The following is a 16,862-nucleotide window of genomic DNA, read 5'->3' on the forward strand; positions in this document are numbered from 1 at the left end:
TACTTGAACCCCTGCTGTGACTGTGAGGCTTTTTGCCAATATGTTCCATTAAAACTAACAGTAACGATTAATCACTGCTGATGTCTTTTATCACATACTGAGTCAGATCATCATAACTACATGTGTAATGTCTTAAAAACTGCAATAATCCCCAAGATGTCTTTGGAGTGTCAGAACACCCAGTTGAAACCCGAACAACATCCCGGGCTGTTGTGGTACAGTAGAAAGTGTTTCCTACTACCTTTAAATAACCCCAAACAATTATTCTGTTAAAACACTTGCAGCTACAAATGCCATGATAAGACTTACAACAATTTATAACCCTGCATTGAACCCAACACTGAAAAAATATCTTAATTATTAATCTTATTTTTGTCGTTTCCCAAATAAGAATAGATAAACATCCGTAAAATATCAAAATTTGTTTTTAGTGAAGTAACCACATTTTGTTTGAAACAATTTGTTGGGAAAAAATAAACATAATTCAAGATATATTATCTAAAAACAAGTCTTAAAGGGGTCCTATTATGCTTTTTCACTTTTTCAACTTTAGTTAGTGTGTAATGTTGCCGTTTAAGCATAAAGATCTGCAAGGTTAAAAAGCTCAAAGTCCACTCCAAAGGGAGTTATTCTCTTTAACAGAAAGCATTTTTCAAGAACTACAACAAATGGCTCGTTGGGAATACAACGCGCTTCTTCTGGATCTTGTGAAGTCACAAAGTCACTAATTTAAATAATCCCTGCCCACGGAATATGCAAAAAAAGGGGCGAAGCCTGGTTGAGCTGCATTAGAGAAGACCTTCTTTGTAGCATGTTGCTGCCATGTCAAAGACTTGCTGTTTTTTGCACCCCGGTTCCAAAACCCTTTTATTTGGCCTTCCTAAGGCGGATGAACTTAGAAAACAGTGGTTCAATTTTAACACTGTTCCTGAACATTATATCCCAATTGTTTATCTGTGTGCTGCCAATGTGTCATAATGCTGTCTGAATCATAATAATCATACACTGTTTGTTAATTGGCCAGAGGAGAGCTGGCCCCCGACTGAGCCTGGTCTCTCCCAAGGTTTTTTTCTCCATTCTGCCACCTGATGGGAGTTTGGGTTCCTTGCCACTGTTGCCTTTTTCTCCTTTGTTGCCATTGGCTTTGGGCTTGCTTAAATAACATTTAATTTAAAATTCATCAATAATATTGATCTGCCTGCATTGACACCATTATATAAGAACTGAACTGAGCTGGACAATGACATCACGGTTTTCTCCAGAACGGTTTACGGTATGTATATATACACACTCACCTAAAGGATTATTAGAAACACCATACTAATACTGTGTTTGACCCCCTTTCGCCTTCAGAACTGCCTTAATTCTACGTGGCATTGATTCAACAAGGTGCTGAAAGCATTCTTTAGAAATGTTGGCCCATATTGATAGGATAGCATCTTGCAGTTGATGGAGATTTGTGGGATGCACATCCAGGGCACGAAGCTCCCGTTCCACCACATCCCAAAGATGCTCTATTGGGTTGAGATCTGGTGACTGTGGGGGCCATTTTAGTACAGTGAACTCATTGTCATGTTCAAGAAACCAATTTGAAATGATTCGAGCTTTGTGACATGGTGCATTGTCCTGCTGGAAGTAGCCATCAGAGGATGGGTACATGGTGGTCATAAAGGGATGGACATGGTCAGAAACAATGCTCAGGTAGGCCGTGGCATTTAAACGATGCCCAATTGGCACTAAGGGGCCTAAAGTGTGCCAAGAAAACATCCCCCACACCATTACACCACCACCACCAGCCTGCACAGTGGTAACAAGGCATGATGGATCCATGTTCTCATTCTGTTTACGCCAAATTCTGACTCTACCATCTGAATGTCTCAACAGAAATCGAGACTCATCAGACCAGGCAACATTTTTCCAGTCTTCAACGGTCTAATTTTGGTGAGCTCGTGCAAATTGTAGCCTCTTTTTCCTATTTGTAGTGGAGATGAGTGGTACCCGGTGGGGTCTTCTGCTGTTGTAGCCCATCCGCCTCAAGGTTGTGCGTGTTGTGGCTTCACAAATGCTTTGCTGCATACCTCGGTTGTAACGAGTGGTTATTTCAGTGAAAGTTGCTCTTCTATCAGCTTGAATCAGTCGGCCCATTCTCCTCTGACCTCTAGCATCAACAAGGCAATTTCGCCCACAGGACTGCCGCATACTGGATGTTTTTCCCTTTTCACACCATTCTTTGTAAACCCTAGAAATGGTTGTGTGTGAAAATCCCAGTAACTGAGCAGATTGTGAAATACTCAGACCGGCCCGTCTGGCACCAACAACCATGCCACGCTCAAAATTGCTTAAATCACCTTTCTTTCCCATTCTGACATTCAGTTTGGAGTTCAGGAGATTGTCTTGACCAGGACCACACCCCTAAATGCATTGAAGCAACTGCCATGTGATTGGTTGATTAGATAATTGCATTAATGGGAAATTGAACAGGTGTTCCTAATAATCCTTTAGGTGAGTGTATATATATATATATATGTATATATATATATATATATATATATATATATATGTATATATATATATATATATATATATATATATGTATATATATATATATATATATATATATATAAACTAAATTAATAACTTTTTTACAACAAAAATGAAACATCACTGAACGAACTTAAGCTGGACTGTGACGCTATTTTCTTCTGGAAACAAACTTTGCTGCATTATTTTCCTGTTATCTCTGTAAAGCTGCTTTGAAACGATCTGTATTGTAAAAATCGCTGTATAAATAAATGTGACTTGAAACACATTTTATGGAGGCCAGCTTCCAGAACCTAAGAGAGCACAATGCTGGCTATGCACAAAAGCTCCACCTGAAACATGGAAAAGTTCCTTTGTCAGGACAATCAGTTTATGGATCAAAACCTGTTAGTATGTTTTATTTGTTTTTGTGTTTTCTATTAACAGTTCCAATTCTAAGTTACGCTAGCCTGCTAGCTAACATTAGTGTTGATGTAGTGTTTAGCTACGTGGTTCTAGCTTCTGTAAGCTCTCGCTTTTGTAAGACTGTTCACAGGTCCTTAGGAACTTACCACTCTGCAACATCCTGAAAAATCTGTGCTTGCAAAGGTTCTGCATGAGCCTCTTGTTCGCAAACATTCTCAGGGTCTGAATCGAGCTCGAACTGGTATGGCAAAATTGACGCCATTGCTAATATTTACACCTGAGCGGATGAAACTCGCGGTTATGGTAAGGGCCGCGACATTTCTGGAACATGCTCTAAGCGGTTTGCCAATCACAACACACAGGGCCAGCTAACCAATCAGAGCATATTTTGTATTTCAGAAGGAGGGGCTTCATCAAAACAGGAACTAAACAGGGGTGCGTTTCCCGTACAACATAACTCGCTGCTTAACTACCATAGTGCGATGCATCATTGAAGAAATCCACTAGCTAGTCATGACTCAGATTCCCAGATCCATGTTGGCACTTCTTCTCTTCAGTTCAGCCCACTCATTTTATAGGGTTCAGGTCTGGGGACTGGGATGGCCATTGCAGATGCTTGGTTTTGTGCTCAGTGACCCATTTTTGTTTTGATTTTGATGTTTGTTTTTGGATCACTGTCCTGTCGGAAGATCCAAACATCCCGTTATAAGATATCTAGCACAGGTTGTCAGGTTTTGATTTTTATCTGTTGGTATTTGATCAAATCCATGAGGTCATGTATCTGAACAAGATGTCTAGGACCTCTGGCAGAAAATTAGGTTTGGATCTTCCAACAGGACAGTGATCCAAAAACAAACATTAAAACAAAAATGGGTCCCCAGGCCTGAACCCTAGAAAATAAGTGGGCTGAACTGAAGAGAAGAAGCGACAACATGGATCTGGGAATCTGAAGGATCTGGAGAGATTCTGTATGGAGGAATGGTCTCTGATCTCTTGTCAGGTGCTTCTCCAAACTCATCAGGCATTATAGGAGAAGACTCAGCGCTGTTATCTTGGAAAAATGTATAAAAGGGGGCAAATAATTGTTCCCAATGTGTTTTGGAGAAAAACATTTATTTCATAATGTAATTTCCCCCCCACTTTAAATTATTTTACTTCAATTAGAGGTTAGATTTGTGCTAATTTAAATAAAATATCAAAAGGATTAACAACGCAGATTTATTTTTTACAGCCATCTTTGATCATATTTACCAAGGGGGCAAATAATTCTGACCAGCACTGTAAGTATTGTGTAAAAATTCTATTTGTTTCATTTATTTACTGATAGATAAAACTGTACACCTCTCACTTCACCATAATGTATTCACATACACCCACACAGTCCACATGACTCAACAAAATTAGATCACTCTCGCTGTAATCAACAAAGCTGTCTACATTGCGAACAGGGCCATGCAAGGACCAACATTTGTTCAAAGTATAAAAATTTGTGTGGAGCCGGTTCATCTAGACGTGAAAATCACAACATATACTACCATTAAAAAGTTTGGGATCAGTAAGATGTTTTTATTGTTTTTAAATTGCACTTATACTCTTACTTATCAAGGATGCCTTTAACTGATCCACAGTGACAATAAAGACATTTATAATGTTACAAAAGATTTCTATTTCAAACAAACGCTGTTCCTTTGGATTTTCTATTCATCAGAGAATCCAGAAAAAAAGTCCACAAAAATATTAAGCAGCACAACTGTTTTCAACATTGATAATAATAATAAATGTTTCTTGAGCACCAAACCAGCATATAAGAATGATTTCTGAAGGATCATGTGACACTGAAAACTAGAGTAATGATGCTGAAAATTCAGCTGTGTCATCACAGAAATAAATTACATTTTAAAATATATTAACAAAACAGATGTTTTAATTGATAAAAAATACAGTAAAATATGTAATATTGTAAAAATATTATTACAATATTACAGTTTTTACTGTATTTTATATCGAAGTAAATGCAGCCTTGGTCAGCATAAGATACTTCCAAAAACTTCCAAAAACTAGATGTGCACGTCCTGGACCCATATCAATTTGCATTAAGAAAACAGAATTCTTAAAATAAATTCTGTTCACATTTGAATTTTAATCCATGAATGAGATAAAAGTAAACATATTTGTTTACCCCAGCAACTTTATAATAGACAATCCATCAAACTAACTGTCTCATTGCCTTTGATAATTGCTTGTCTGTCTGTCTGTCTGTAAGTGTGTGTGTGTGTGTGTGTGTGTGTGTGTGTGTGTGTGTGTGTGCACAGAAAAAAAGAAAAGACGGGGAGTAACGGGGACAGAACTCAAAGCCAGCTGCGGTCTGTCATGTGCAGAAGGGATCAGAGATGAATAGAGGAGAGAGGAAGATGGGATGAAGGGAGAGATTTCTGTGCAACTGTCTGCGTTTGTATATGTGAATAAAGTGCAGGGGGTTGTTGAGCAGAAAGGTTTGAGTGGGCATGCAGGACCACAGGAGCTGTCAGCACACGTTGCACCGCTGTTTCATATTTATATAAGAACGTTTTAATGGTCTTGGGCTCGGATACTTAAAAGGTAATTACCATAATTATCAGAAACCCTCTAGTTTAGCCTGACATGGGGAGTCATTCAATTGAGGTACAGTGCTCACCAGAAATCAAGCACATTTCATGGAAAAATTCGCCTGCGCTCGATCACACGTCTTGTGAAGTTGTTTTCTGCCCTATTGTGATGCATATTTAAGTTCGCTTAAGTTCTCGATCTCGAATCTGAAATAAATGAAGGGCGGGACTTGATTTTGTCTAACTGGAATTGATTGGATCATTGGATGGTTGTGGTTTGCTATTTCTTGGATCTCGTGTGAATGACAGGTTGCCCCGCCCTCACGCCAATAAACACGTCATCAGAGAAGTCTTTTAATAAATTCTGCAATATTTCATTAAAAAATTAGAATGGTCAATTTGATTTCATGGTGACTTTAAGTAAAGCTTAGCCCTGCATGGTGCAGTCAGGTAACTTCTATTGCCTAGACAAAGTGTGGGCCTAATGCTGATATTCAACAGAAATCAAAGACTGCTATTTAACATACTGTACAGTCTGTGGTTATTCAAATGAAGTCAGACACTGAATATATCTCTTATCAGGAGTGTTATAATTGCGTCTGACGTTTTTGTTCTTAACCTGTGTTGGCCTCTCTTATAGAGAAACTGTAGCCTACGCTTTCACCTCCTTGTGAATAACATGCTGTCATTAGCATAGCTATTATGAGCATGAGCCCTGGTAGACTTTCTTTAGCTGTCAATCAAATAAACTCTTATTGTAAAAAAATCTGAGATTCTACAGGTGCATGAGGCATTTTGTATGAAAAGTGAGTTGTTTAAAATACAGAGATTCAAGGTACGAATAATACTAACACTATCCTCAGTAAGATGCAAGTTATGGTGGGGTCTGACCCCCCCAATTAAGTCTTTGATACCCTCAAAAAAAGACAAAACTAAATATTTAGGGGAGCCTTGCAGTTGCAATATATATTTTTCATACCAGTAAGTGCATTTCAACAGTGTTTTCAAACAACGTGTGAGTAAGCACAAAAGTCTGCGCCAGAATGCACTACTAGACACCCGCTAACAGAAATCGTGTTTGTCTGTGGTTACTATAGCAACAGTACAGTCCGCTGCTCAAACCCTGTCCATTAGCATCAATATCTAAAACGTATCCTTTTTTTTTTTTTAAAGGGTTAGTTCACCCAAAAATTAAAATTCTGTTAGTAATTACTCGCCCTCATGTTGTTCCAGCCCCGTAAGACTTTTGTTCATCTTTGGAACACAAATTACGATTTTTTGATTAAATCTGAGAGCTGTCTCACTCCTCCATAGGCTTCAATGTTATTGAAACTTGCCGGCCCAGAAAGTTAGTAAAGACAATGTTTAAAATAGTCCAAGTGACCACAGTGGCTCTACCATAAGTTTATCAAGTGACGAGAATACTTTTTGTGCGCAAAAAACAAACCAAAATAACGACTTTATTCAACTATTCATTTTCTTCTGTGTGGGTCTCTGACGCTGGTCATGTGTGTGATGCTGGCCAATAGTGAGCCTACGTTCTGACGTTGCGCTGTTACACTACGTGTGAGACAGCTCTCAGATTTAATCAAAAACATCTTAATTTGTGTTCCGAAGATGAACGAAAGCCTTCCAGGGTTGGAACAACATGAAGGTGAGTAATTACTGACAGAATTTTCATTTTTCGGTGAACTAACCCTTTAATTGGGTATTTTGGAAGTTTTTTCTCATTTATACCTTAAAAATAAATAAATAAATAAATAAACTAATGCTCAAGCCTAGTCCCAGACTAAAATGCATGTTTGAGCCATTTAAAATGAAAGCAACTTGCACTGGCATATTCAAATATGTCAGTGCTGTTATTGTCTCAAGATGCACACCAGTAATGTCACCATGTATTGTGCTCTCCAATACAAACCATTCTCTTCCCAAACTTGATCAATACCACCCCTCACAATAAGAATTCATTAACCAATTAAAAAACAAACTCAGAAATCTCAAAAGTGTGTGTGTAACATATGTTCAAAGCATGTCACATGGACATTTCAGCTCTTGTTATTCTCTCATAAATACAGGTACTTTCCAGATGGTCCTCACCAGTTCTAAGTGGCTTCCAATCAGTTCAAAGGAATGGAAAATTAGGCTAGCAGCTCTTCTGATTTTACAAATCACACAGGCACATATTCTCATGCATATCCATGCACACTCTCAGCTGTAAACTATGCAGAATGAGAAGTTAAGGAAGCAGAAATGACAATGCTCACAGCTCATCACCATCTCTACAGCTCTGCCCCGTCACAATTCTCAGATCAGTGGAGGCCAACAGCTAACCTTTTCCCTAGAAACAGGTTTCTTCCGTTACCTTTTCCCTAGTTTCCCTGAGTTAGGACCCAGTAAGAAAAATAGAAACTACAGTTACCTCTGGTATCTTACACAATGGTGTTTTTTTTTTTTCTTCTTTTTCAGCGATTATCTCTTTGTTGACACAATCTGTCTTTTTGGAGGACTAACACATCAAAGTTTCTTCATGGACATTTGCCTCCCTGTGATTGCGAGTAAGGGGGTCACAGCTTGTGTCTGCAGCTGTGATTTCAGAAGAAACAGCACCATGCTGATCAGGGCATCAAGACAACACCTTTCACATCAGGAGACAGGAGAAAGCATGGAAAATGACACTCTTCATGAAGATCATTTGATCATTTCACAAAATTGCTCCGTAGGGATGCATCGGCATTAACATTCTGGCTGGTATAAATAAACAGATCAGTCTTCTGTTATGTTATGGCTCATTACTAATAAATGGGATATTAGAATTCTATATTTATAGTCAAAATATAGTAAAATTTGCTAAAGAGGTAACACTTTATAATAGTGTCTTAGTTGCATTATCAAACAAACTAACAATAAGCAATGTATTTTTTTTACCACATTATTAACCTTTGTTAATGTTAGTTTTATAAAAATGATCTAATGTTAACAGATAACATTTTTGATATTGCAGTAGTAAATGTAGAGATTAATTCAAATGAATAGATAGAAGTAGAAGTATTGTTCATTCTTAGTTTGTTCCTGCTGAAGATACTATTTAAAAGCATTATTAAATTATTAGTGTTTTTAAAGATTAACTCGAAGCGAGATTTAGATGACGGCAAACATAATCTAAGGGGCTGTTTACACTCCACCGTTTTCAACTAAAAACGTTTTTATGCTTTTTGGCTGTTCATTTACACAACAACGTTAGGGTGCCTGAAAACGCAAACGTTTGGGCGTTTTGGGTGCCTGAAAACGCAAACTTCTGAAAACGGGTTTCAAAGTACAAGTTTTTGAAAACGGTCTCCATGTAAACAACAAAAACGCGAATCGCTGAAGACGATGACGTCATGCACATGCATATTACGTGTTCAGTCTATAGTATTTCATCGCCATCTAATCGCCTGGCAGCAGAATACAGCATTTTTAGTCGTTTTCACGGATCCGTGTGAATGGGGATCGTTTTGACAATGTTGTGGTCTATACGCGGAAAACTCAAAGGAAAAACTTCTCCGTTTTAAGCATATCGTTGTCGTGTAAACGTCCCCCTAAGTGTAAAAATAGTGGAAATGAGCATGTGCAATTAAATATCCAATCTCAATCTAAGGATACATTTTGAATACATTACAACAATACATCGCTAATGTTCAACTTTATCTGGTTTTGATAAGCAACTGTAAAATCAAACTTTTGTCAATGTCTCACTGGAAATGATTGGTCGTACAAAACCCACTAAACTTTTTAGCTGACTTAATGTGAATGAGGCCTTTTCTTCACTTACTGAAAATGTCTGTCTTCTCATCTTAGGAAACACTTTAATATTCACACAGGGCTTCCCTCCACTTTAAAGTGCTAATCATGTCCTGTCTTGACTGCTTTCAGCTTCAGTAAAAGGAACTACAGCAAGAATTACAGCAAATGTGGAAATTAGCTTTCTGTGGCAATATGGGAATGGGCATGAGGAGGGGAAAATATTATAAAATACAAAATATTGCTTCACTTTGGAGTTGAATAAAAGACGCTACTTATGTAACACTTGGTTGCACAGAACCCAAAGTAATTCACATTAATATTGGGACACCCGAGAACCTGCTAGGGCCGGTGCTTTTGTTACTGGGCCCAAAATGGACATGATTGAGAGGTTATGCTGATGTAGTTAATGGAACGATTTTCAGTGAGTCAAAAGGAATCAAGCGTGTCGTGTTCCTTTCTACTATACACACTTCATATTCCTTCTGTAGCAAAAAAAACAACAACATATACAGCTCACACGGACATCCAATTCAAGAAGGGGTTGTGTGATAATGATAAACACACAGAAAGAGTTCATTGTGTCATTTACTCATCCGCATGTTTTTCAAAAACCTGCATTCTTCTGTGGAACACAAAAGGAGAAATGTATACCTGAATATCCAAACTGCTCTTTTCCATTCAATTAGTGAATGGTCACCACAGCTGTCAAGAATGATTTAAGGCAACACACTAAAAAATGTCTACCTTCTTAAAATTAAAAAAAAAAATTTTTTAGTTGCTGCCATAATTTTTCACGTATAATCAAATTTCAAATATGTACGGGTTGAATCTCCTATAACTTAAAAAATAAAGTTGAAATTGGCTCAATTATTTTAGGGAGTTATGAAAGTAATGAAAAAAAAATGTTTCAGTGAATAATGAATTCATTATTGAAATGAATTAAAAATGAAATAATGAAAATTCATTCCGTTTCTTAAACAAAGCTATTGTGTGACTTTAGAACTGAGTGCATGAGTCATATGGGCCACTTTTATGATTCATGTGCTTTTTTTAATATCCTTTTTGGAGGTTGACAGCCGTTGGTCACCATTCACTTTCACTTCATGAGAAAGAACAGCTCAGACATGTTCCTTTGGCATTCTAAAGAAGAGAGGAAGTTACACAGGTTTGTAACAACATGAGGGTTTATAAATGATAAAACTATTCCTTTAAAACCAACTAACTAAACAAACAGCATCTAAACTAATATTATTTAGCTTTACATGCTACTTTCTGAATTACCAAAATAGCAGAAACATGCACATAGGCCTATACATATTTAAACAAGACATGCCAGTTTCTACTATGCGGTCGAGTCCACAGATTTGGAGTTCATCTTTAACTTTGATTTTTCTCAGACTAAGAAAGCAGCCAAGGAGAAGGACATTATAAAGAAGCAGTAAACAGAAGTTACACAGTCAGCGCTCAGCTGCTGCAGTGAGACACAGAGCCAAGCTCATTTTAATGAAGCCAGTGAAAGACATGAATAAAGATTCCTGCAGCAATATGGTGCTGTTCTTTCCTTCTTTCTTTTTTACAGGAACAGTGACGCAAAATGAGAACTTAGTACTGTACAATATGACAAACAATAATGTTCTCTTCAGGCCTTGAAACAACCTGACGGGCAGCAGCTGACTGGACAGACACAAAATGTCACTCAAAGCGCAAATATTGCTGTATTAATGGAAAATGACACATTTTGAGTGTAAAATGTGTGCGAAATGAGTGTGTTCTCACCTGCCATGTTCAGGAGAGCTCTGCAGGTTCCCTCCTCACAGCACTGGAAAATGCCTGATCAGATGTGAGTACCGGTTAGTCACTGGAAAATACTGAATCACCTGCTTAGGTAATATTTCACGAATGGAGTGTGTCTAGAAGGGGGAAGTGTGTGTGCATGTGGTGATGAAATCATGTAGGCTTATTTAGTGTCTCACAGAGCTCTCCAAGTTGGGCTGTATTGTATTTAAAAAATAATATGGGTTCATGCATCACCTGTGTGTGTGTGTATGTGTGTGTGTGAGTGTACAGTTTTAATGTGTCAAGGTCAACAGTTTCCATCTAGCCGTAGAGTCCAAACTTGGTGACCTTTAAGGTTTAAAACATGATGGATGTATCACAGGGAGCTGCTGTAATGCGTTCTCCTTTGTTCTCGAAGCCTTGCAGAATTCATTGTGAGCTCCATCTTTTGAGGCCACTATAATTCTCCCTTCCAGTGTCTGTAATGGTTTTATTGAGTGAAACACATTTCATTGAGTGGCTCAGAAAAGCAGCATGGTCAAGAGCTGTCTGAAGTGTAATGCATGTTGTCCTTCAGGTAGCCTAATACTTATCGATGTTCTTATCTGTTTGTGAATGACTTGGGCATTAAATGCATTAGTTAATCTTGAAGTTGAGTTAATAACACCAGCAAAAGGTGATCTATCTATCCGTACATCCATTTTTCTATATAGATAATTGTATATAGAGAATTTGATACAGTACTCATGAATAATAAAGGACCTAACTGAATAAAAACTAGGTTCTGTTGTGTGTGTGCCCATACAAAGAAGATAAAATTACACACACACTGCAGCAATCCAACTTCATATTATTACCACGGCAAACACCGTCACACTTCCCACAATTACCACAATGACATTATTACACGTTTTATAATTACCACAGCAATAATACAACTGCTTTCAGAGAGTAGTTCCACCACAAACATAAGGCAAAGTGCACATTTACGGTGGCCAAAGAAAGAGGAAGAAAAGAGATCTGGAGTATTTTGGAGTTCTTCTGCTTTGGTTTATATCTCTATAATGACTGATGACAAAGTGGAGGTCAGGCCTTTTATGAGAACAGCCTTAATAACACACCCTGATGCACAAGCAAATGAAAGCCATCTGTGGAGTATCAGCTAGTCAGAAATCTCACTGTACTTTGTCCCTGCCTATTTTAGAGTCAGAATTAACAATTGGCATGAATGTTAACGCAACAATATTAAAGCATATAATGAATGAATAAATACACACACAAGCATATTTTTGTATAAACATAAGAAAATTAAGAAGCTGATTAAGTAAATAAAGAGATGAGAGGAAATAATTTAGGGGACAAGATAAAAAAAAATGAAATTATTAAACAAAATATGGTATTATACAAAATTATAATAATATATGTAGCAGTTTCCTGCATGTCTTTCAAAGACACATTGGAGTAATATTTGGACACCTCATTACACTGGTGTTATGCAATGTAGTTGAAATACCCACATATCACATCTTACACATCATCTCTGAGCTCATCCAATTTTTCTAGCTCATTCATTCTTTTCCATTTCCCCATCCTTCCATCGCTTTCTTCCAAGTCTCCCTCTGATCAAAACAACTGTCAGCCTCCTCCGGGCATGACCACAGAGTAGCGTGAGCATTAACTATAATCTCTGTGTGCAGCTGTGCGCAGTGTGTGTGTGCGTGTGTGTGTCAGGCGCAGAGCAGAGCATTAAACTCACAGTCTGTGTCTGATGGGGTTCACCTTGACTTCTCTTAGACTCCTGACGGCTGTTTGGCCGCCATTAATCGGCTGTGTGTAGAGGGCAGAAGACGACAAGCTCTATCTATGGGAATTCATTGATTTGGTTCTTAAGCCTTCAGGGGGGTTTAAATGCCCAGGCTGTGCTCTTTAAATATGCGTGTTTATGAAGCCACACAATGAAATACTGTAGTGTTAAGCACTTAAGTGAGAGAGACAGGCCCAGTGTAAGTGTGTGTAATGTTTGTGTGTGTGTGTGTGTGTGTGTGTGTCTAGCCTAGGAGAATTACTTGGGGCACTAATAAAACAATTATTTTAACTGATGTATACATTCACATATTTAGACATACACGCACCACAAATTCTTGAGTTATGGGACAAAATAGGCTACAGGACTGAAAATGGGGAAATTAAAGGGGACATTACATGAAAATCTGACATGTTCCATGTTTAAGTGCTATAATCTGGTCCTCTGTGCATCTACCAACCCAGAAAACATGAAAAGCTACAACCAAGTAACTTTGTTTTGATAAGCCTTTCTCTGCAAGCATGTCAAAAAATAAGCCAATCAGATTTCGCTCCCCTTCTGACGTAGGAAGGGGATCTTATTATAATATTACCGCACCTTAATCTGCATGTTTCAACCCACGGTGCCACCATTTGTTTTTTTGCAAGCAACAACAGTCAGTGTAAAGAGTTCTAACGCAATGGCAAAAGTTCGAGCAAAGCATGCCATTTCTCGCTCAGGCTTCATCCTTGTGGTATTTTGACCAATTTTTTTTACAGCTGTCTTATAAAGACCTCCACTGTCAACTTGTGTAAAAGTTAAACATGGTGGTAACATGCAAGTCGATGAGATGAATCAATGTAACTCCACAACAACTACATAAATATATCCACTACCCAATCAGAAACGTCCAGGTGCAGTCTAAAGGTCTTCCTGAGTCTCTCCGTAAGGCTGCACTCCGCTACTGGTTATTTCTGAAATTTTGGATGAGTGAAATTCGCGTGTTTTGTTATTGTGTCCGAAGCTCGTCTGAAAAAAAACTATTTTAAAAAGTATTTCCAAAACAAACACTTTTAAATCTCCAGTTTCCTCTAAACATGTGCACAATGTGACAAACGTAAGATTTTTTTTATTTAAGTGGATATTTAATGAGGTAAAAAGTTAAGCAGTGATAAGGAGGGCAGGTTTCACATCGGCTATCTTTAAGAGTGTATTACAACACACTGGTAAGTTACATGCAAGAAACGCAAAGAGTGTGTTTCGTAACACTTGGAGGTGTGACTGGTAAATGCCTGAGGCATTCAAATATCCAGTTTGATTGGTTAGCCAGTTTGTGACCTTGACTAAGGTTACTCCTGGTTCCCATAAACATAGCTGTACGGCAAGACCCTGTTTCTCAGAGAACCCTGACCCCTCCCACTCCTCTCCACGGTTACTGTTACCATGACACAGTGAGTAATCCATATCACTCACTAAAATGTAACACCTTCAGGGAGTGAAAAGCTCCAACTGAGAGAGAAAGAGAGATGAAGCCAATGACATTAAGGTCTCCAAGCATCTGAAAAGCTCCTGTCACATACATTATTCCATCTTGTTTTCTGAATAACTGTCTTATGCTGTCTGCCCCAATGGCCTCTACTCTAACAAAGCACTCATAGATAATTTTTACTTGGACACTTCAAGCATCGGCCCCGGTGAGATTCAACACAAAAAAGGTGACAATGGACAAGGATGAATAGAGTTTTCCAACATTGGATGATCTCTTTTCTTCTCCAAATGAGTGAGTTTGTGTCCCGTCTCTGCTCCAGGGGCTGCCCAAACTGATTTAATATGTCCATCCTTCTCTTCTGAAGTGAAGGACATTAATCCTTTTTATTGACCCTCTTCTTTGGTCCTCACAATATTTAATTAGATTCAGTGGTTCAAGCAACCAGACATTCTGGTTCCTATTTGTGCAACAGAAAATCTTCAACTTCTACCCGTTCACCTTTCACCGAGTTACCCAGACTGAAGTGGGTCTTCTCCACACTCTTAGAAATAAAAAGGTTCAATTGGATTCAAAATAAAACCCTAGGGTTCTTGACTTAATTTTAAAGAACGCTTTATGCCAAAAAGATTCTATATAAGGAGAAATGTCTGAATACTCTTGATGTTCATGTTTAATGGGTTATTTAAAAAAAAAAATCTACTGATAAAGTAGGTTTACTAGCAGTTTAATTCATAATTAAAATTTAAAATGGATTAAAACAAAATCAATGAATTAAAACTGAACCCTTACAATAATACTATAATGGGAACCCCTAAAATGTTCTACATATGAAGGGCCTGACAGAACCCTTTAAGGTTCTATAAAACGGTTAGTTCCAATCCTTGATTCTGATTGGTCAATAGCTGTGTTTTATTCACGATAAAACACGGCTTTAACCGCTTCACCCAACGGTTCTATGTATCACGACAACACCCCTAGCAACCACACAAAACATTTTTGATCTCATTGATATTGCTCATTAAAGCTGGAGTAGATTATTGTGAGAGATAGAGTAAGCGAGTGTACCTGCATTTACAGTAAACATAGCATTTTCCAGCATTTAGCATGTTCCTGCGCTTCGCATCGTGCCTAACAACGCCGTTCAGCCGTGACTTATAGAACCTTTACTTCGAAGGGTATGTTTACACGACAACGATGTGCTTAAAACTGAGACGTTTTTTCTTTGTACAGATAACAACATTATCCAAACGATCCGTTCACACAGATCCGCATAAACGACTAATAACGCTGTATTATGCATGCCAGACAAGTAGCCTAGTTGGCGATGTCACTTTGTAAAGAAAGACTACGCGCCTGCGCACATACGCATTATTTTACCAGTGCACTTGAACCGAACGCACTTGCAAAGACTCAAATTACATAATCTATACATTTTCAGAAATTACATCATCGATCATCTTATCATTTTGTCTGATTTTCATTCTAAGATGTTAATCTTGATAATATTGTATTATTACTTTGTCTTCTGGGTAAATGTCATCTTCACAAAGCCACAAACATTCACTGTAATTCAAATTTTAGAATGTTCTTCACTGATATAAAGTCCCTTTTTTCTTTCTTTAAGAAAATGTCAAAACCTTTGAACAGAAGGCTTTGAAAACATATCCTTGAGTCTGTTGTAAGGAACCTTTAATTTTTCATGATGACAAAATGTTATATTGTGTTGATTTGTGTAATTCTTATAACCACTAGTGATGGTGTCCGTATGTAGGACATGTTTCTGGATCTGCATCTTATACTGGTTCTTGCTAGTAACCTTCAAGTCAAAATCATAAACCCTACTTCTAGTCCTTTTATAACATGCAAACTCAATCAGAGGTTTATAGCTCATTATGACATGAGAATTGACCATTCGCAAGACCCGCTCACTTTAGTTAATGTTGCTACGTCTGACAAGCCATGGCGCTCTCACGCCACACATCGCAGTGAAAAATACATTGCAGAGCAAAGAGGACACTGACAATGCACTGACAGACAGGATACACCAGGTTACTTTGGAAATGAAACAAAGTCTCAACTTTAAAATTTTGTCATTTTTTAAAGAAATGTAAACAATAAATACCATTTTGTGGCTCTTTAATGTCTCGTGACAGATCGCTGTAGAGCCTCAGTTGAAGCTGCTCGTGAACTGATAAACTCTTCCTTCTAGTTCATTTATAGCATCAAATAAACATGAATGAACATCAGAAGGAATGTTGTTTCAACCACATAAAGACGTCAGTACACACCGTTTTTCAAGTTCAAGTCCACCGAAGTTAATCTACTAACTCTCCTGACTGCTTTGTCGGACAAAATGGCGGATTTGGTGGATTCAGCGGTCAATCAAACTCCCTGCGAAGGGTGAATTAGGGATGCACCGATATGAACATTTTGGCCGATACCGATAATTCTTTAGATTTGAAAGCCAATAACTGATTTATTGGCCGATAAATCTAAATCC

The 16,862-nt window shown here is 37.9% G+C and overlaps 1 protein-coding gene across 2 annotated transcripts in view; it reads right to left on the bottom strand.

The window, feature by feature from the left end:
- The window catches only part of slc8a1b (solute carrier family 8 member 1b), a 98,659-nt gene extending 87,494 nt beyond the window's left edge, over positions 1-11,165 (bottom strand). The window contains exon 1 of one of the 2 annotated variants that reach the window (XM_082143026.1): positions 11,091-11,165. The gene's annotated coding sequence lies outside the window, so the exon portion shown is untranslated. The remainder of the gene's footprint in view (positions 1-11,090) is intronic. The other variant, XM_082143027.1, reaches the window with a different exon arrangement.
- Positions 11,166-16,862: the final 5,697 nt, after the last annotated feature.

The sequence above is a fragment of the Leuciscus leuciscus genome (genome assembly GCF_965113295.1).
Source record: "Leuciscus leuciscus genome assembly, chromosome: 17".
In the NCBI taxonomy this organism is placed as follows: domain Eukaryota; kingdom Metazoa; phylum Chordata; class Actinopteri; order Cypriniformes; family Leuciscidae; genus Leuciscus; species Leuciscus leuciscus.